The sequence below is a fragment of the Erythrolamprus reginae genome, chromosome 8 (assembly GCF_031021105.1).
Source record: "Erythrolamprus reginae isolate rEryReg1 chromosome 8, rEryReg1.hap1, whole genome shotgun sequence".
In the NCBI taxonomy this organism is placed as follows: Eukaryota; Metazoa; Chordata; class Lepidosauria; order Squamata; family Dipsadidae; genus Erythrolamprus; species Erythrolamprus reginae.
This window is the reverse complement of record NC_091957.1, coordinates 12,882,001-12,898,725: the sequence shown is the minus strand read 5'-3', so window position 1 is coordinate 12,898,725 and position 16,725 is coordinate 12,882,001. Positions and strand designations below refer to the sequence as shown.

At 43.6% G+C, this 16,725-nt stretch overlaps 1 protein-coding gene and 1 pseudogene across 2 annotated transcripts in view; one reads left to right on the top strand and one right to left on the bottom strand.

Moving 5' to 3' along the window:
- The window catches only part of DIPK1B (divergent protein kinase domain 1B), a 44,668-nt gene that overhangs the window by 7,835 nt on the left and 20,108 nt on the right, over nt 1-16,725 (top strand). Inside the window, exon 2 of one of the 2 annotated variants that reach the window (XM_070758902.1) lies at nt 7,955-8,062. The exons of the other annotated variant lie outside the window; for it this stretch is intronic. The gene's annotated coding sequence lies outside the window, so the exon portion shown is untranslated. The remainder of the gene's footprint in view (nt 1-7,954; nt 8,063-16,725) is intronic. 2 annotated transcript variants of the gene reach the window in all.
- LOC139171103 (ficolin-2-like) lies at nt 551-10,195 on the bottom strand (annotated as a pseudogene).

Sequence of the window (16,725 nt, the reverse complement as noted above, 5' to 3'; positions counted from 1 at the left end):
TGTATGAATGGGAGAAAAAAGAGAAATAAAGAAGATGTTGTGTTTTTACAATGATACGCATTGAGCAATCAGTTATTCCAATTATTATCTGAATTAGCCTGAAACCAGAACAGAATTAAGGAGACATTTCCAGACAGGGAAAATAATTCTTCCCTCCAGAAGTTGTGGGTGCTCCATCACTGAAGGTTTGCAAGAAGAGATTAGACAGCCATTTGTCCAGAATGGTACAGGATCTCCTGCCTTGGGCAGGGGGTTGGACTTCCTGAGATTTTATCCCCTTGGAATAAAGGAGACTTGGAGACCAGCAGCTGGGTTGAAGATCATATTTTTATTTATTTATTTAATATTCATTGGCTGCTCAACTCCAGTAGAGCTGAAGGGGGACAAATAGAAAAGCTCCCCCCACCCCACCCATCTACACTGCAAGATCACTAAATCATGTGAATTTTGTAAAATAGAAGCTCTCTATCAAGCTAGCAAATCAAAATCAGAGGATTAGATGCCCTTTGGAAGCCCTCAGAAAGCAAGCCCCATCAACTAAAGGAGCCACCTAAGCCACAGGCCGGATTTTCATTTCGGTCCGCTTGTAGGAGTAATAGAAGCCTTTCCCTGCATGCCAGTTGATGCCATCGGCGAAGGTCTTGTGTTGTCCCAGGAAGTATCTCCCGTTGAGGTTGGATTTGTGGCAGTTATTGTACCACCATGCCCCTTTGTACAACTCAGGGCAGTTTTGCTCCTTGGTGCCTACCTTGTCTCGGGTGGAGAAGGGCATGTTGTTCTGGTACATGAGTGAGTCACCTGGGAGGCAGAGAGGGGGGATGGGTGCCTGGAAGGCCAGCTCAGAGCATCTCCAGGGAGGCCTTCATTGGCCTGACTGGCCCCGCCCAATTCCAAAAGGCTCAAGGGGAAGGATGCTAATCCCTCTGGACTTTGACAGGGACTTACCTGCAGGGCCCCCCGTGAAGGCACCCAGAGTTAGCCGATACAAGTTAGATTCTGCCGCCACTTGGAAAGAGGCGTATTTGGCGAAGGAATGTTGATTGTCGAAATCAGTCAAGTCAACACGCAATTCATTCTTTCCTAGGAGGAAAAGAACAACCACTTGTGTCAGTTGGCGCACTGATCTGGCTCACAGCCCCACAGGCTTGTTTCTCTGGTGCCTCCCCAGGGGCATAGTTCCCTCTAAGCTGAGCAGTGAGCAATCGCTCACTTAAAAATCATCATCAACTCAGAGTTTTCCAAACCTGCCCAGAAGCCGAGAGGGAAAGAGTGAGAGGGAAGGAGAGAGAGAGGAAGAGAGAGAAACAGATAGAAAAAAGAGAGGAAGGAAAAGAGAAAGAAAAAGAATGGGAGTAAGGAAGAGAGAAAGAAAATCAAAATCTAGTTTGAAACAAGCTCAACTATTTAAGTGGCATTTTGATATTGATAGAGTTGCCCTATTATGAGCTCACTGTTATAGACACACAGTACAGTATTTTATTTTGAAATTCTCTGAGGCAAAACAGGGTGGGTTTTTTATTTGTTTGTTTGTTTGTTTGTTTGTTTGTTTGTTTACTTACTTACTTACTTACTTACTTACTTACTTACTTATTTATTATTTATTATTTCTGTGCCACCCAGTCCCGAAGGGACTGCCGCTCGGACTCTATACTTTTCCGCCCAACCCTCCAAAAAATTAGAGGGAACACTGCCCAGGGGTGGGATTTAAATAATTTAACAACCGGTTCTCTGGCTGGGTAGGCATGTCCAGGTGGTCACGTGACTGGGTGGGTGTGGTCAACTCATCATCACTCACCACACTCAGCCCAAGCCACTCACCTCAAAGGGCAGAGGTGGTTTTAGAAATTATGATTTTTATCCTCAATCTGAGTATTATATTGGCAGTTCTGTGTTAGCAAAAACTTCAGAAGAAAAGGATTTAGGGGTAGTGGTTTCTGACAGTCTCAAAATGGGTGAACAGTGCAGTCAGGTAATAGGGAAAGCAAGTAGAATGCTTGGCTGCATAGCTAGAGGTATAACAAGCAGGAAGAGGGAGATTATGATCCCGCTATATAGAGTGCTGGTGAGACCACATTTGGAATACTGTGTTCAGTTCTGGAGACCTCACCTACAAAAAGATATTGACAAAATTGAACGGGTCCAAAGACAGGCTACAAGAATGGTGGAAGGTCTTAAGCATAAAATGTATCAGGAAAGACTTAATGAACTCAATCTGTATATTCTGGAGGACAGAAGGAAAAGGGGGGACATGATTGAAACATTTAAATATGTTAAAGGGTTAAATAAGGTCCAGGAGGGAAGTGTTTTTAATAGGAAAGTGAACACAAGAACAAGGGGACACAATCTGAAGTTAGTTGGGGGAAAGATCAAAAGCAACATGAGAAAATATTATTTTACTGAAAGAGTAGTAGATCCTTGGAACAAACTTCCAGCAGACGTGGTAGATAAATCCACAGTAACTGAATTTAAACATGCCTGGGATAAACATATATCCATCCTAAGATAAAATACAGAAAATAGTATAAGGGCAGACTAGATGGACCATGAGGTCTTTTTCTGCCGTCAGACTTCTATGTTTCTATGTTTCTATGCTTCAGAGTAATCTCACTGTCAATTCTCAAAGCATCCCTGGCCTGCTCTCTAGTTGCCATAGGCAAGGGGGGTGGGAACACAAACATGCAGCTGTGGTGAGGCAACATGTCAGTCAAAAACAGAAGCACCTTCCAAATATATCTCTATCAAGGCCCTCTCCGGGATTACCCACACTGTCTTTGGGGGCGTGATCTCTACAACTTGCAAAATTACTTTGCTGGAGGATGTGACTGTTTACACACGTTGTGGGGAGGGAAAAATATGGTCAGAACTGGATCATAAATGATGGATGGTCAGAGTTGGCTTCACTTGGGAAGTGCCGACATGAAGCTCCTAATAAATAACTGGATTTCCTTTGAAACTTGGCTTGAGGCTCAGGATTTAATTAGGGCATTGATCATAACCCGGACACTCACCACTGGTTCACCCCACTCTGCCCATTTTAATCCCATTTTTTCCTTCAACTTTTCATGCTGCTTTTCAGGCCATTTTCTGGGCTCTGTTTTCAGCTGTTTTGAGGCCATTTCTGATCATGTTTTCATGGTGAAAAACAGTTGAAAGGGGGCAAAAAAATAGCTGAAAGTGGGCCCCCAAAGAAGCACAAACAGGGGGGAAATGCCTAAAAATTGGCAAAAAAATGGATGGAACCACGCGGGCCAGCCAGTGGTAGAATTAGCTGGTTTGCCGAACTGGGTACAATTTTACCAACCAGTTCACCCAAACCAATCTGAAACAGCTGAATCCCATCTTTGTGCCTCTTCCATCTGCACAGGGGTCTAAGGCAGTGGTCCCCAAACTACGGCCCGCGGGCCGAATGCGGCTCACTGAGGTCTTTTGACCGGCCCGCGGCAGCACATGAAATTTTACCGATCAATATAATAAGAGAGAGAAAGAGGGAGAAATAGAGAGGCAGAGAGAAATGAAGAGGACAGATAGAAAGGGAGAGAGAGAAAGGGAGAAATAGAGGGGGAGAGAGAGAAAGTGTGAGAGATACAAAGAGGGAGAGTTAGAAAGAGAGTGAGTGAGAGAAAGAGAGAAGAGAGAGAGAAAGAAAGGGAGAGGGGGACAGAGAGAAAAAAAGAAAGAGAAAGAGGGAGAGATAGAGAGGGAGAGTGAAAGGAAGAGGGAGAGATGGAAAGAGAGAGAGAGAGAAAGAGAAAAATGAGAAAATGATGGAGGAAAAGAACGAAGAAGAGGAAAATGAAACAAATGAGAGAAAAGGAAGAGGGAAGAGAGAAGTGGAGAGGAAGGAGGCAGGGAAGGAAAGAAGGAGAAATGGAGTTTGTTGATTTAAGTTTAAATTTACTTGTTAATGAAGAAGTATAAATTACTTTATTACTTAATTATTAATTACTTATTACTTCTTCTTTATTTTAAATATTGTATTTGTTCCCATTTTGTTTTTTACTTTAAATAAGGTATGTGCAGTGTGCATAGGGATTTGTTCATAGGGTTTTTTTTATAGTCCGGCCCTCCAACAGCCTGAGGGACAGTGAACTGGCCCCCTGTGTAAAAAGTTTGGGGACCCCTGGTCTAAGGGATTTACCTATAGGCCCTTCCCATTAAGGACCCTGCATCCCTCTCCCCTGGCCACAGGGAGGTTCAAGGGGAAGACCCTCACCTAGTGAGGTCAAGAGGTGAAGGTTGTCATTCCCCAGCCAGAATTCAGTCAACCTGCTTCCAAATCCTCTCTTGTAGGTAGCCCAGTCCCGGAAAAAGTCCACTGAGCCGTCCGACCGCCTTTGGAAGACCTGCAGGAGAGAATTGAGACCCTTAACCTTCCAGCTCAGCACACCCCTAAATCATACTCTTCCTACCTTTCCCAAATGTTAGGGGGGTCAGGGCTGGCCTTCTCCATCCAAAAGTGCTGGACCCCCTCCCATGGTCCCTCTGATTCCCATCCTGGCCTCAATTTCTCAGTTCATCCCATTCCTGGAAAGCAGCAAAGTTACAATCCTGGGGGTGTCTTCCGTGGGGGATAACCCCCTTCTCCAGGAAAGGTCCCTCCAAGGCACAGTGGTCAGAAGCCCCACACGCCTTGGCCACACCTGGGAAGAGGTGCACTCACGATCCATCCGCCTCCATCAGTGTCCATGTCGCACAGCACCTTCATGGGCTGGCAGTCCTGGGGGTAGATGGTGTACCAGCCGCTGAGGACCACCCCTCTTTTCAGGAGCTCTTTGCAGTTTGGGGCACCTGGGAAGAAAGAGGGCAGGAGAGGTTGGTGCTCCCTGTGCCTGGGTCTTTGCCAAAAGATCTTTGTTCTGAGGGGCTACATAATAAGGACTCCACCACACACACAGGCCGAAGCCATCATTGACTTGGAGCCTTTGGCCAGCCACACTTTATTCTTGCTGTGGGAACTTGGGAGGGGCTGCTGCATGAGGGGTGTAGAGATGTAGCCATAACAAGTTCCTTCTAGGTTCTCAAGGTCACTCTTTCTTCAGTACCTGCTCCCAGACCACCAGAATATTCTCTTTGAATCAAAGGAAAGTCAGTGTGATGAACCTAAGGGTGTGGGAACGAGGGAATGAACTTTAAATTGGGTGGAGAAACCCTCGTAGATTTAGTTTCAGATTTCTCACACATGTGTCAACACAGTGACAAATGACCACCAGAAGATTCCCTTTGAATCAAAGGGAAGTCAATGTTTTATTTTTATTTATTTATTTATTTATTTTGTCCAATACACAATGAGGGTTTTAGTGGGTATATATCTATATACACATAGTAAAATACATGATGAAGGTTATAGAGGAGATACTCATAGTAAAATATATCTAAGAAATAATTGAAAAGAAGATATAGGAATAGAACATATCAATGAAAGAATAGAAGAAGAGATATAGGAATAGAAGAAAGGTATAGGAGATATAGGAGAGCAATAGGACAGGGGACGGAAGGCACTCTAGTGCACTTATACTCGCCCCTTACTGACCTCTTAGGAATCTGGAGAGGTCAATCGTGGATAGTCTAAGGGAGAAATGTTGGGGGTTAGGGGTTGACACTACTGAGTCAGGTAATGAGTTCCACGCTTCGACAACTCGGTTACTGAAGTCATATTTTTTACAGTCAAGTTTGGAGCGGTGAATATTAAGTTTAAATCTGTTGTGTGCTCTTGTGTTGTTGTGGTTGAAGCGGAAGTAGTCGCCGACAGGCAGGACGTTGCAGCATATGATCTTGTGGGCAATACTTAGATCTTGTTTAAGGCGTCTTAGTTCTAAACTTTCTAGGCCCAGGATTGAACTTAAGGGTGTGGGATTTCTCACACACATGTCAACATGGCTCTATTGGAACTTTGAGGAATGCTGTGCCTTGGATTCTGATTTACATTCGGAAGCTATTTGGAACCTTGATACTCACCTTGTTTACACTGAAGCGCCTCCAGTTTCTTCTCGTCTGCAAAAAAAGAAGGAAGTGAAAAAAATCCAATTCCTGCCCCCATCCCCACCTGGCAGGCAAGGCCCTAGGTGAGGGGAGGGGTCCCCCCATGCTGACCTGAATGGGGGGGAACATAGGCACAACCATGTCTGATGTGCCCCACCCAGTCTACCTATCAGGATTCCTTTCATGCCCCAACAGGAGCCACTTCTGTTTCAGAGAACAGAGAGGCTGGCTGAGGCCCCGATCCGAGGCAGCTTCTCCCAATGTTCCCTAGGGGACGGAGAGACTCAGTCCTTACCAATTACTCCTGGGTCGCCTTTCTCTCCTGAAATGCAAAGAGAAAAAGAAGGGTAGAATTCCTCCTATTTAGAAGGTCCAGCGCCATCACTTGGGCTGAAGAGGGGATGCCATATAGAAACAGAGAAACATAGAAGACTAACGGCAGAAAAAGACCTCATGATCCATCTAGTCTGCCCTTATACTATTTTTTGTATTTTATCTTAGGATTGATATATGTTTATCCCAGGCGTGTTTAAATGCAGTTACTGTGGATTTACCAACCACGTCTGCTGGAAGTTTGTTCCAAGGATCTACGACTCTTTCAGTAAAATAATATTTTCTCATGTTGCTTTTGATCTTTCCCCCAACTAACTTCAGATTGTGTCCCCTTGTTCTTGTGTTCTCTTTCCTATTAAAAACACTTCCCTCCTGAAACTTATTTAACCCTTTGACATATTTAAATGTTTCGATCATGTCCCCCCTTTTCCTTCTGTCCTCCAGACTATACAGATTGAGTTCATTAAGTCTTTCCTGATACGTTTTATGCTTAAGACCTTCCACCATTCTTGTAGCCCGTCTTTGGACCCGTTCAATTTTGTCAATATCTTTTTGTAGGTGAGGAATCCAGAACTGAACACAGTATTCCAAATGGGATCTCACCAGCGCTCTATATAGCGGGATCACAATCTCCCTCTTCCTGCTTGTCATACCTCTAGCTATGCAGCCAAGCATCCTACTTGTTTTTCCTACCGCCCGACCACACTGCTCACCCATTTTGAGACTGTCAGAAATCACTACCCTTAAATCCTTCTCTTCTGAAGTTTTTGCTAACACAGAACTGCCAATACAATACTCAAATTGAGGAGTAGCAGCTGAATCCCAAAAGCCTATAAGCAGCCACATCTAAAATGGATACCAAGCACACCCCCCCCAATCCCAAGTGGTGTCATAAGCCATTTTCAGGGGGGGGGGGGGGGGCCTTGCTTTTGAAAAAAAATATATTTATTTATGAGGGTTTTAGTGGGTATATATCTATATACACATAATAAAATACATGATGAAGGTTATAGAGGAGATACTCATAGTAAAATATATCTAAGAAATAATAGAAAAGAAGATAAAGTAATAGAACATATCAATGAAAGAATAGAAGAAGAGATATAGGAATAGAAGAAAGGTATAGGAGATATAGGAGAGCAATAGGACAGGGGACGGAAGGCACTCTAGTGCACTTGTACTCGCCCCTTACTGACCTTTTAGGAATCTGGATAGGTCAACCGTAGATAATCTAAGGGTAAAGTGTTGGGGGTTTGGGGATGACACTATGGAGTCCGGTAATGAGTTCCACGCTTCGACAACTCGGTTACTAAAGTCATATTTTTTGCAGTCAAGTTTGGAGCGGTTAATATTAAGTTTAAATCTGTTGTGTGTTCTTGTGTTGTTCTGGTTGAAGCTGAAGTAGTCGCCGACAGGCAGGACGTTGCAGCATATGATCTTGTGGGCAATACTTAGATCTTGTTTAAGGCGTCTTAGTTCTAAACTTTCTAGGCCCAGGATTGAAAGCCTAGTCTCGTAGGGTATTCTGTTTCGAGTGGAGGAGTGAAGGGCTCTTCTGGTGAAGTATCTTTGGACATTTTCAAGAGTGTTAATGTCTGAGATGCAATATGGGTTCCAAACAAACTCTTACCTTTCTCTCCAGGTTGTCCTGGGTCCCCCTTTTCTCCTGAATCAAAGGGAAGAAATTATTTTGAGACTTCCTGCTCAACCTTGTCCTCACCGCAAGTGCTTTTTTCCTGCCCACACAAAGGTGAGAAATGAGAATCTGGGCTCCAGGAGGTAAGTGTTGGATGCTGCATAAACTTTAGTCTCAAGATAGACAGAAGATAGCTCCCACAGGGAGGGAGCTGAAAGGTGGCTGGGTGGGCAGCCACTCTGTGTTTTGTGCAGGTTTAAACCAGAGCAGGCAGCTTATCCCAAGGAAATGCTCCCTTTAGGAGGGGGAGTTGTGACAGGTCAAGTGCCCAAAAGACACGGCTCCCTTGACTCTTTTGCCAGTTCGTATAGTCTTCTTACCTGGCACTTTCCTTCTGCCTTGTGACAAGATGGTTTGTAACACTCAGAAGAGGTTGGGGTCAGCCATCAATTTTACCCTCTGTCAACAGACTCACCTTTAGCGCCTGGAATGCCACGGAGGCCCGGTGGCCCTTGCGGTCCTGGCAAGCCTGGACTCCCCCGCACAATGGCAATTGTATCGCTGCCATTCAAGCCCAGCTCCTTAAGTTCTGCAAAGGAAGGGGATACATTCAGAGGAAGGAATTGATGCAATTTATATTGACTTCTGCAAAGCCTTTGATTCAGTCGTCCACGACAAACTACTCCTAAAACTCAAATCCTATGGCATCTCAGGATTCCTCCACAGCTGGATTACGGCATTCCTGCTAAACAGACAACAAGTTGTCAAAATTGGAAGCGCCATTTCCACCCCCGTCCCTGTTAAAAGTGGCGTTCCCCAAGGCAGCGTACTAGGACCTACTCTTTTCATCCTCTACATCAACGACCTCTGTGATCATATCACTAGCAACTGTGTTCTTTTCACTGACGAAACTCCGCGGACAATTTAGCTATTCTCCAAAAAGACCTTGACGTTGTCTCTGATTGGTCTAACCTGGCAACTTCAAATATCAACCAACAAATGCTCTGTCTTCCACATCGGCAAAAAGAATCCGACCCTCAAATACAAACTGAATAAACAAAATCTCACAGACAACCCCCACTCGATAAAAAAACCTTGGTATACTAATATCTAATGACTTAAGTGCCAAAGCCCACTGCAACAATATCGCCAAAAAGGCTTCAAGAGTTATTAATCTGATCCTACGTAGCTTTTACTCCGGCAATCTCACTCTACTTACCAGAGCTTACAAAACTTTCCCCAGACCCATCCTAGAATACAGCTCATCTGTTTGGAACCCATATCGCATCTCAGACATGAACACCCTTGAAAATGTTCAAAGATACTTTACAAAAAGAGTCCTTCACTCCTCCACTCGAAACAGAATACCCTACGAAACTAGACTTACAATCCTAGGTCTAGAAAGCTTAGAACTACGATGCCTTAAACACGATCTTATTGCCCATAAGATCATAAGCTGCAAAGTCCTACCTGTCAACAACTACTTCATCTTCAATCACAACAACACAACAGCACGCAACAGATACAAACTTAATATTAACCGCTCTAAACTGGACTGTAAAAAATATGACTTTAGCAATCAAGTTGTCAAAGTGTGGAACTCACTAGCAGACTCCATAGTGGCAACCCCTAACCCTCAACATTTTTCCCTTAGACTATCCACAATTGACCTCTCCAAGTTTCTAAGACGTCAGTAAGGGGCGTGCATGAGTGCAGCAGGGTGCCTTCCGTCCCCTGCCCAATTGTCTTTCCTATATCTCATATATCTTTTCTTCCACTCATATATCTCTTCCTCTATCCTCCATTGATGTATTGTACTTTATTCTTATATCTTCTCTCCTATCCTTTCTTCGATATATATTCTACATGGTTAATCTCATTAACCTTCATTATGTATTGGACTGAATGAATGAATGAATGAATGAATGCATAAATAAATGAATAAATGAATGAATGAACGAACGAACGAATGAACGAACGAACGAACAAACAAACAAACAAACAAACAAACAAACTACGTACTTTGTGTAAGGGAAGCAAATTTCTCCTCTGTGGTAATGCCATCCCTCCGGCTCCATAGAGCCATCCTGTCTGATACTCACCTGGGAAGGAGGCCCCTTGATGGATTGTGATCAACAGGCAGAACAGAAGGAGACCCACTTGTTCCCCAGCTCTCCTCATGATGCCCGCTGGACTCCGACTGCGGACTGCCCTGGCTCCTCTGCTTTTATTTGGGTAGCCTGCTTTTGTGCCCCTTTTCCTTTGGAATTGGGGACTTTGGGACAACAGTCACCTCACCACTAATTGCTTCCTTGTTGATCAAAACACACCTTTGTTAATTAAACAGCAGATAAGTAATTCTTCATTCTGGAGGGTGGCCCACCTGCTTCCAAGGAAAGCCACCATAAAGTATGTCAACTTGGTCAGTAAGAAAACAAACAAGTATTAAAGAACTTCCATGCAGTCTCCAACCTTCCCTTTGTGGGAAAGGTTGTTGAAAAAGTGGTGGCATTCAACTCCTACAGTCAATGGATGAAATGGATTGTTGTATTGTATTGTATTGTATTGTATTCATTGATTCATTGATTGTATGGGACAAATACAATAGTATTAAAATACAATCACAAATTCATAATAAAATCAGTAAAAACAATAAATAACATCTTTAATAGAATAGAATAGAATTTTTATTGGCCAAGTGTGATTGGACACACAAGGAATTTGTCTTGGTGCATATGCTCTCAACGTACATAAACGTACATATTGTATTGGCAGTTCTGTGTTAGCAAAAACTTCAGAAGAGAAGGATTTAGGGGTAGTGATTTCTGACAGTCTCTTCTGACAGTCAGGCGGTAGGGAAAGCAAGTAGGATGCTTGGCTGCATAGCTAGAGGTATAACAAGCAGGAAGAGTGAGATTATGATCCCGCTATATAGAATGCTGGTGAGACCACATTTGGAATATTGTGTTCAGTTCTGGAGACCTCACCCACAAAAAGATATTGACAAAATTGAATGGGTCCAAAGACGGGCTACAAGAATGGTAGAAGGTCTTAAGCATAAAACGTATCAGGAAAGACTTAATGAACTCAATCTGTAGAGTCTGGAGGACAGAAGGAAAAGGGGGGACATGATCGAAACATTTCAATATATTAAAGGGTTAAATAAGGTCAAGGAGGGAAGTGTTTTTAATAGGAAAGTGAACACAAGAACAAGGGGACACAATCTGAAGTTAGTTGGGGGAAAGATCAAAAGCAACATGAGAAAATATTATTTTACTGAAAGAGTAGTAGATCCTTGGAACAAACTTCCAGCAGACGTGGTAGATAAATCCACAGTAACTGAATTTAAACATGCCTGGGATAAACATATATCCATCCTAAGATAAAATACAGAAAATAGTATAAGGGCAGACTAGATGGACCGGGAGGTCTTTTTCTGCCGTCAGACTTCTATGTTTCTATAAGGACGTGAGTGACTGTGCAGAATACCTCCTGATCAAGGTCGGGCCACAACTGGTGGACAAGTCGAACCTGTGTGAAAGCCCCCCTAGCCACAGTGAGAGATGTTGCTCTAGCCTCAGCTGCGGGTCTAGGAGGACACCTAAGTTGTGAGCTTTATCCGAGGGGGAAATTGACCAAAGACAGAAAGGTGGAATCGTCTTTAGGAGGAAGGACCCACAGCCACTCAGTCTTGTCCGGGTGGAGTTTTAACCTGTTAACCCCAATCCAGACCATTACGATTATTGGAATTCCATCAGGACCATGGATTTTATTATTTTTTTGTTTTGCTACTGCAATTTCAAGTTCTGTAATAGTAATTGGATTGTTTAGAGTAGATCTTTGTTCAGAGAACCGGGAATCGCTCAGCAACAGCATGACGTCACAACCTATTTTATTACCACACTATGTCGTTTCACCTGAAAACGTCTGCGTCACATGCAGCTCTACCCCTCCCATCATTTCTTACCCCTTTCCTTTCTACTTAAATCTCACTTTTCCCTAATTACTCCGTTTGACTTTTAAAACTTCCTCCGTCTTTGATTATATCTCCATTTTCCGTTCTTTCTTTTTGATAAACCACTCTTATCTACCTCTTACTAACTAAGATATATATGTATTTGAACCTAAATGTCACGAATTATATATAGAACACTAAGATATATATCCTAACGACAATAACAACTTATATTTGTATACTTCAAGAAATATAATATTGAGATATAAATTTTTATGTATTAATATGCAACAACTTTACTATGCTTCTATACCCCTTTGATTTTGTGTACCCCCCCTTCCTTCCTATCCTCTTCCTTTTTGTTACCTTTTATAATTTAAGAAATAAATTTTAATTTTTTTTTTTTTTTAAAGGAACAACTTGGGTAGGTGCCTAGCAGATGGCAATCCGGAACAGGCAATAAAATCAGCTTGTTTGGATAATGAATTAATGACAGTCCAAATAACAGTACTCCCTTTGCTCTCGGGGAGTTCCACTGTGAAGTCTATTGCTATTTCCTCCAAGGGCTTGCTGGGGTCGGTGACTTGTTGCAGCAGTCCAGATGCCACCCTGGCAGCAGTCCAGATGCCACCCTGGCATCGCTCTGCTCCCTCCCGGGGAGGGGGGCACCTCACTATTTGAAAAGCGCTGGGCTTATCCCACAACTGGCTGGCCCTGCTCTATCTTCAGTCGTTTTCTGCATGTGTGTCAATGCAGGGACCGGAGTGGCTTTGCCTGTTCTCGTGAACTCCTTCCCCTCCTTGGGGATTCTCTTCAGCCCCCTTTAAACTCAAAGACTCAGAGCATTGGATTGCTCTTTGAGACAGGAGTCCAGGCATTCCCAGGAAGCAGTGGAAGTGTCCAGTCAGCAAAGCAGTGGAAGTGATGTGCCTGGAGGCTGTTGGGGTCTGGATGGGTGTCAACAGACTCAAACTCAACCCTGATAAGACGGAGTAGCTGTGGGTTTTGCCTCCTGTTCTGTCAGGCTCTCTGGTACACTCCTCCCAAAAATTCATAGGTACAAATTTCAGACACACATTTGAAAATTCAAAACAATGTTCTTTATAATGAAAATTCACTTAAACTAAGCCCTCTTTTGGTATAGCAAAGACCACTCGTCTCCAAACAAACTGGTAATTTGTACAAGTCCCTTATCAGTTCTGTGATACTTAGCTTGCAGCTGTGAGGCAATTCACAGTCCTTCTTCTTTCACAAAGTGAAACACACTTTGCTCTGGATTAGTTTCAAAGCGGGGAGAAAGCAGCACACAAAAGGTCAAACTCAGTAAAGCAGTCACGAAATACAATGATCAGATAATCCTCCACAATGGCCAAACCCACAGGGTGCTCTTTATAGCAGCCTCATTAATTACCACAGCCCCACCCAACCACAGGTGGCCTCATTTTCTTTGATAATAATCTCCCAGTTGTTGCTGCCTATGCATCGCTCTCCATATGCGTGGCTGTATCATTCACTCTTTATTTATTTATTATTTATTTATTACTTAGATTTGTATGCCGCCCCTCTCCTGAATCCAAGGAGGAGCTAGATAATTGATCTCCTTCTGAGCTGTCTGCCACACTCTCCTCCTCCCTGTCACTCATGTCTTCTTGGTCAGAGGAGCCTTCATCATCAGATTCCACCGGGGGCAAAACAGGCCTGCAGCATGTGGATGTCTCCCCCACATCCACAGTCCTTAGGGCAGGAGCTGGGCCAGAGCTAACCACAACACCTCCCAAGGACAATTCCATCTGTCCATCCATCACCCTGGGGGTGGAATTATTGACCCCCTCAGAGAAGGTCCACAACTTGGGCATCCTCCTTGATCCACAGCTCACATTGGAGAACCATCTTTGGACTGTGGCGAGGGGGCGTTTGCCCAGGTTGGCCTGGTGCACCATTTGCGGCCCTATTTGGACCGGGAGTCACTGCTCACAGTCACTCATGCCCTCATCACCTCGAGGTTCGACTACTGTAATGCTCTCTACATGGAGCTACCTTTGAAGAGTGTTCGGAAACTTCAGATCATGCAGAATGCAGCTGCGAGAGCTATCATGGGCTTCCCCAGGTATGCCCATGTCACACCGATACTCCGCAGTTTGCATTGTTTGCCAATCAGTTTCCGGTCACAATTCAAAATGTTGGTAATGACCTATAAAGCCCTTCATGGCATCGGACCAGAATATCTCCAAGACCGCCTTCTGCCGCACGAATCCCAGCGACCAGTTAGGTCCCACAGAGTTGGCCTTCTCCTGGTCCCATCAATGAAACAATGTCATCTGGTGAGACCCAGGGGAAGAGCCTTCTCTGTGGCGGCCCCGATCCTCTGGAATCAACTCCCCCCGGAGATTAGGATTTCCCCCACCCTCCTTGCCTTTCGTAAACTCCTTAAAACCCACCTCTGCCATCAGGCATGGGGAAATTGACTCCCCCGGGCCGTTTCCCGTTTTATGCAAGGTTTGTCTGAGATGTATGATTGTTTTTTGTACTCAGGGTTTTAAATTGCTTTTTATTGTTGGGTTTGTACCCTGTTTTGTGTTGTGAGCCGCTCCGAGTCTCCGGAGAGGAGCGGCATACAAATCGAATAAATCTAATAATCTAATCTAATCAATTTGACTATCACTCAATTTCCATCTCTGAGTGAGCTTTCGGTACCTGTTGAAGAATAAATGGACCCCAACCTACTGCCACCTTCCCCAGCCAATACAGCAACAGCAACAGCCACCAAGCAGAACTCCAGGAGCAGCCTTTGTAGTGTGGGACATTCATCCTAAAAGGACAGCACCAGAAACCTCAGAATACAGTGCCAAGAGACTCAAACCAGCCCTTTCCCCTTTAAGAAAACCAAGAAGCACCAGCTGAAACAAAAACTCAGAACAGCTACGCTAGTAGTGGCTGTTACAGAAGTAACAGAAACACTTAAGTAGAGCCACTAAGATAAGAGGAATCTGGCTAAAAATAAACTCTCCCAGGTAAACCAAAACTCCGTTTTTTCTGCCCCCGACAGGATTAAAATCCAAGGACAGGAAAAATAAAAGACCCAGGAGCAAGATGATGATGATGATGATGATGATGATGATGATGATGATTATTATTATTATTATTATTATTATTATTATTATTATTATTATTATTATTATGGCAATACAACACAGCAAACAAGATCACTATGCTGGATTTCGTATTTCATCACCAGTCGGGCGCTTCCCAAGCACCTAGGACTGCATGATGTAGTGGTGAATTATGTTTGCTGATCCCAGTAAAGTGGCCTTTTGCAATTGACAGATGGAGATTTTGTCAATTTCGATGGTTTTCAAATGTCTGCTGAGATCCTTTGGCACTGCGCCCAGCATGCCAAGTACCACTGGGACCACTTTCACTGGCTTATGCCAGAGTCGTTGCAGCTCAATTTTTAGATCTTTGTATTTCATTAATTTCTCTAGCTGCTTCTCCTCAATTCTGCTGTCTCCTGGGATTGCGATGTCGATGATCCATACTTTCTTTTTCTCCACAATCACAATGTCTGGTGTGTTATGCTTCAGAATTCGGTCAGTCTGAAGTCAGAAGTCCCACAGTAGTTTTGCTTGCTCATTTTCGACCACTTTTTCGGGCTTATGATCCCACCAGTTCTTTGCCACTGGTAAATGGTAGTTCCGGCACAAGTTCCAGTGGATCATCTGTGCCACAGCATCATGTCTATGCTTGTAGTCAGTCTGTGCAATCTTTTTGCAGCAGCTGAGTATGTGATCAATTGTTTCATCTGTTTCTTTACAGAGTCTGCACATTATTATTATTATTATTATTATTATTATTATTATTATTAATTAGATTTGTATGCCGCCCCCCTCCGTAGACTTCCATAACCCAGGAAAACAGAAAAATGAAACCAAGACAATTAGAAATACATCAAAACCCCTCAAGCTGCAGGAGCTTTCAATGGGAATTAAGCATAAAAGGCTCAGATTCACACTCCCAAGCTGCTTGCAAGCCAGGAACACTGGAGCTGCCTTCCTACATTAAAAGAATTCCACTTTCTGGCAGCTGGCTTCTGAATCCATTTCTTCTCAGAATCTATGGTATGTCCCAACTGGGAATGAGCCAGAGAAATGTCTTCAACCCATTGGAAAGCCCCCTCCCCAGATTAAATATTCTTTATTCTTAATATTAAAAATAGGCAGAGTAGAATATTTCCCCAAAGGATAAATGGAAAAAATAAAGCTTAACAAAGACCAAAAGCAGCCCGGTCTCACCTCAAGCAAAAGCCTCCAGACATTCATTCATTCATTCATTCATTCATTCATTCATTCATTCAGTCCAATGTACAATAATACACAATGAAGGTTATAGAGGATATAGTAGAGAAGAAATACAAGATATAGGAGAGACTATAGGACAGGGAAGGCACTCTAGTGTGCTTATGTACGCCCCTTACTGACCTCTTAGGAATCTGGAGAGGTCAACTGTGGACAGTCTAAGGGTAAAATGTTGGGGGTTAGGAGATGATACTACAGAGTCCGGTAATGAGTTTCACGCTTCAACAACCCGATTACTAAAGTCATATTTTTTACAGTCAAGTTTGGAGCGGTTAATATTAAGCTTGAATCTGTTGTGTGCTCTTGTGCTGTTGTGGTTGAAGCAGAAGTAGTCTTTGACAGGCAGGACATTGCAGCATACGATCTTGTGGGCAATACATAGATCATGTTTAAGGCATCGTAGTTGTAAGCTTTCAAGACCCATGATTGTAAGTCTAGTTTCGTAGGGTATTCTGTTTCAAGTGGAGGAG